The sequence below is a fragment of the Poecilia formosa genome, unplaced genomic scaffold (assembly GCF_000485575.1).
Source record: "Poecilia formosa unplaced genomic scaffold, Poecilia_formosa-5.1.2 Scaffold12, whole genome shotgun sequence".
Taxonomy (NCBI): Eukaryota; Metazoa; Chordata; class Actinopteri; order Cyprinodontiformes; family Poeciliidae; genus Poecilia; species Poecilia formosa.
The window spans coordinates 2,150,201-2,155,514 of record NW_006799951.1 but is presented as its reverse complement, the minus strand read 5'-3'; the positions used below and the strand labels follow the sequence as shown (position 1 = coordinate 2,155,514).

The 5,314-nt window shown below is 39.6% G+C and overlaps 1 long non-coding RNA gene across 1 annotated transcript in view; it reads right to left on the bottom strand.

Annotated features, from left to right (window-relative positions):
- Positions 1–15: 15 nt before the first annotated feature.
- The window catches only part of LOC107835543 (uncharacterized), a 16,121-nt gene continuing 10,822 nt past the window's right edge, over positions 16–5,314 (bottom strand). The window contains exons 2-3 of the long non-coding RNA XR_001661322.1: positions 1,260–1,265; positions 16–26 (exon numbers count right to left, since the gene is read on the bottom strand). This is a non-coding gene — a long non-coding RNA (uncharacterized LOC107835543). The remainder of the gene's footprint in view (positions 27–1,259; positions 1,266–5,314) is intronic.

The following is a 5,314-nucleotide window of genomic DNA, read 5'->3' as shown; positions in this document are numbered from 1 at the left end:
AAAAAAACAGGCAACTGCTGCTTTGCCTCAGATCTCCTGAACTCCCACCGTTTGTCTGTGACGGCGGCTGCCTATTCTCACGGGGAGGCAGGAAGACCTGACAGAGGGGGTTTGTGGAGACCTTCAGATGAGACTGGACTGCAATGGGCAAAATGGGTGGATCAAGCGTCTGCCCCTCCTATTTACACATTGCAATAATGAGTAATTTCCTTCAGGTAGAGATGTGCTCGACTTCATTTTCTACTGATACGAAACTTTAATATTCAGGAGTAATCGAGCTTCATTTCTGCTGAAACATAAATGGAGGGAAGCTGCATCTATCTCCATCTTGGCACATTTTTTTTTCTTCTCCTGCTTGCTTAGAGTGCCTCATGTTCTAAATTTTGCTCTCGAGGATGGCATTGCACACAGCGAATGCTTGCCTGCATTCACCTCCTCCCACATAGTCTCTTTACACTGAATGAGTAGGACGAGCAGCTCTCCCTCTCCTCTGCACCACCTGAATACAGAAGACCTTTGAAGAGATCACGCTTTTCTGCTGGGTATACGAGGTAATTACGCGCTGTAGACACTGGCTTACACTGCCACAGCAAGGACACAGTGACGGGAGGTGATGTGTGGGAAGCAAACCTGTGATTCGAGGGGTCTCTGTGTAGCTCTCCAAACTGACACGAATTCTGGATGAAACACTGACACTGTGTAATGTCATGACTTCAGGCGCCGATTCCTCCCCACACTGTCAACATCATCCTGCTGCTGCAGCAGCAGCAGCAGCAGCTATGAAGCTGCATCCACATAATGTGAAGTCCCAGTAAACTTGGGAGCAATCTGTTTGGTGAAATCTCAGATGTTCTGGAAGAGGAACCTACAGGAAACTGTCTGCCGTTGATCTTATTTGGTTTGGCCTCAGCTGACGGGGATAAATTTAGAGGTTTCTGTGTGTTCCCACCCACTACGCTGCTGTTGTTGTTGTCTTTCTGCAGGCTGATAAAACATTCATTTCCTGAGCTCTCTGCAGTCACCGCAACCACACCCACAGGATGACCCCAGTCAAACGAGGCATGAGGTCAGGAGTCACGGCACGATGGAGGCAACTTCCCAAAATAAATATCCAGGCTCGCACAAGCGTTTCTCTTTACATATTCACATCCTCTAAGAGAAAAAGAAAGGAGAAGAATCCTTTGAAAGTTTGTGTAATGATGCATTTTTGAGGGAGCGGGGCGGGGTGAAACTTGCTCAGAACTTTTCTGACACTACACTGCCATCTAGTGGCGACTTAGCGAACCATTTGAGTTTAAAAAAAAATGCAGGCTCTCCTTCAGTGTTGCATCGGCTGTCACTCTGTTTTGTGGATCCTCCAGCAGCGATGTGGGGAGAAAAAGAAGAAAATCAAGAAAATAGGTTTTTGGTAGCTTTGGGCTGTGAAGTTTGTATGTCAGATCCCGGTGTCAGTCAGATGCTCTCGACATCCCTCTGAGGGCAGAACTCCAACTGGGTGGTTTGAATTTTTTAAAATGTTGAATTATTTAAAATGCAACATTTTTGTGATCAGGAATTTTTAAATTAATCGGTTGACTTAAAAATGAGTTAACTAAAACAATTTCTTGTTTTTAAAGGTTTTTGTGTTCATTTATTAAACCTGAGCTACGCACTATTCACGGACAGATTTATACAGAAAATATAGAAAAATGCAAAGATTCCACAGTAATAATAACGCTAATAGTAACAATAAGATTAAACAGACTACTAACTTTTTTTGGAAAAAAAAACAAACAATAAAATCAACTCAAAGAGCATGAGACAGACAGTCTAATCTAATAATAGATGAGATGTGTCATACAGAATCAGTGAACAGTAGGCTCTCTTCCAGCAGGGGGAGAAAAATTAACATAAATATATGTATACATATTTTAACAGAGGTATTTAAATAAATAGCTCACTAAAAATTCTGAATTAAAAAACAAAGAGTAATAATAAAAGAAAAACCTGAATAAATACAAATAATAATCCATCATTTATAACTGATTGTTCTTGCAAGGCGGTTACACCCTGGATTGGTCTAGTAATAAATATAGATAGAATATTTGGGGGAAAACAGTAGCAAACAATAAATGATGAAAACAATCAGTTGTTGGTGGTGTAGGGACACAAAAAACAAAGGCTATGAGAGAAAGAGAAAAGGGGGAGTGGTGGAGCAGAAGGGCATTTGGGGCTTGGGGGGGAGGTTCTTATTCCCCTGTTCTAACAGAATATCAGATTCATAAAGATTTCAGCCCAAGCAGGACTTCAGCATTTTTGAAGGATCTGGCTCGTGTCTCCGAGGAAAGCCGTGACATGATCACAAAAATTGGCTGCCGCAAACACATCGCACAATGTAGCGCCGGACATGTTGACACGAGGTATAGAAGTGGGTGGAAGGTGATAAAAAAGAACAACAGGAAACATGACTTGTCTTCATTTGGCACTGAATATTATATAAACTCCACAAATAAATTCGCAAGGCTAGACTTGATTTTAACTCCGGAAGATCACCACAGATGGTGTTTCTCTTTTTTAATGCGATATAATGTGACGCTCCTTGCTGCGCAACAACAAAACCTAAAGAAAGGATTTGCAAGACCAAATATCACACAGATAAGACTGTTCTGAATTGTCAGGAAAAAGAAGGGATAGCTAGAAACATATAATCTGTCATCCCACGGCTATGAAAGGTTGACATGAGAAGCGTGGCACCTTAATCTCTCCAGAAAGTTGAACACTGAAAGTCCTGCACAAAAGAGCTCCATTGTGTGCAACTGTAGATGTGAATTCTGGCACTTTCTCAACTTGCTTTCAGACTGGCAGCAACATGAACAGGCATCAACACTGTTTGGTTCTGCTGCTGTTTTTTTTGTTTTTTTCATTATTTTTTATCACAGAGCCCAACAGCTGAGTAGAAATCAAAGCTCCTCTCATGGGGCATGAATGTTTGGGTCTGCAGTCTTGGTGCATTTAAGATTCTTTGGAATGTGCTATTCTCGTGTTCAGTTGATCTCATTTGAGCACTTGCCAAGTTATTTGCTTTGGACAGCCGGCTCTTTCATATAAAACACACAGCGCTGTAGCATGAAAACAAAAAGGCAGACTCACGTCATTGATTGGCTAGAACGCTCACCACTGAGACTCTGATCTGGAAGGCAAAGTTACAACTGGGGCTCACTTAGCGTTGGAAGAAGTTTGTGATGCTGTCATGAGTCGCTAACCGTACACTATAGAAAATAACTACCTCAGGGAAAGGGCAAACAGTTGTGGTGATGAGCAACTTTGGTAACGCAGTAGTACCAATGTATAGGAATACACAACTACAAAAGCTTCATCCTGTTAATGTCTGTAACTTTCCTCTTTCCTCTACGAAGCAGCTTCTCAGATTAAATTATTTGGATCCTTTCGCAAAAATATTTTTTTTCCCCCAAAAATGCATATGCACATACATTAGTACACAAAGAGGGCACATTAATTTGGTGTTGATGCTGCTTATTTTTTTTTTTTTACATTCAAAAGAGTTTCATGCTATAAATATATGCTGAAATTGACACAGATTGGCACATTTGCATAAATAAAACAGAATATGCTGACTATTAATACGTCTGAATGCTGTGTTTACGATTTGTTGAAAGATTCTCGTTTTAGCATAATGCGGGTTGTGATAATCTTAAGATTTTTGTTGAAAAAAAAAAAGTAATGTTAAGCATCTTTTAGAAATTTGTAAATTCAAAGTACTTTAAAAAAATCTGCACTTCATGTTCATTTAAGAATATTCTTATGTTTTAAATTAAATCTGTTGTTGGGTAAGAATACGTCAAATTAAAAGTAAAACAAATGAAAAACCTCCCAAAGGTGTTGAACCAAAAGGTGGACAGCCAGAAACTGATCAGTCTTCACAACAGCATGCACAACCTATTAGCTGTGTTGCTCTGTGTATTAATATGTCTGCTGCTTTAATCTCACCCATCCTCACTTTTTTTTTTTGGCAAACCACCTGAGCCTCCTGCAGTGATTGATGAACAAAACTGTGCTGGAATACAAAGAACGTCTCAGGGGCGCAGGAACAGTGGTGGATGACGCAGTTCTGAACTTTATGAATGATTTGAAAGGATCATCTTCCTATTTTGTGCCAAATATGAAATACATTAATTTCCAGTCTTGCACCTGAATAAGATCAAATGGCACGATGGTGCCAAGATGCAGCCAGATGAGGATTTGGTGGTTTCATCTGGACGTAGCCGCATTAAAGCATCTGTAAAACTATTCTAATGTTTCACAATGTTACTTCGGCACTTCCTTATCTATCCTTAATTTCTTGTTATAATAATTTCTTTAGTGTGATTTCACTTAATCAATGTGATCCCACATACAAAAGCTAGAGAGAGGCAGTCGTGTCTGTGGGCACACAGAAGAATTATTAGACGAAAGGAAGTTTAGCATGTGTGTCTTGTCTTTTCTATATCACAGGTCAGTAAAAATGGATTTTGATGCACATATACTGGTTACCTTTAAGAGTTGAAGAGGTTAATAAATCGAATGTCCACTACTCAGTCACATTATTCAGTTTGTGATTAGTATTGAGTAGAAAACGGGACATTTCTGACAGCTAACCAATGCTAATGCTAGAGGACTTAGTACATGTGTGAGCTAGCTGAGGGGCAGCTGAGGGGCAGCTGAGGGGCAGCAGGGGGGCAGTAGAGGGGCAGTTGAGTTCACTTTGAATTTATTGTTTTTCACAGTCTGAGACGGTTCTCACACAACGGACATTATTTAGGTCTCTTTATTTAAAAAATAGCGCTTCTTTATGGTTTACTTCAAAAACCAGAGAAACAATATTGTTTCGACTTTCAGTGAGTAAGTAATGGCTGCCAGTGTGAAGCTTAGTGAAGAGACACAGCATTAAAGGAGCATTACACTTTTTTCAGTTTTGTGCTTAAAGAGTAGCTTTTGTGTAAGAGAAAAAAATACTGTTGTTCTTTTACAGCAATAGATATGGTCAAAAGGTGAAACGCGTAAATATCAAAGTATATTTTATTGGTGCTGAATAAAAGTTTTAAAAGCTGTTAAAGCAAATCTATATATTTTATTTAATAGTTAAAAGTACAAAAATAAAGTGAGAAAAGGGACAAGGTTTTTGAGTAAAAGTAGTAACTTAAAAAGTAATATGGTTTAGAGAATTAAAAGCTGGCTAGTTGACTGGATGGATGGATGGATGGATGGATGTACGGATGGATGGATGGATGGATGGATGGATGGATGGATGGATGGATGGATGGATGGATGGATGGAT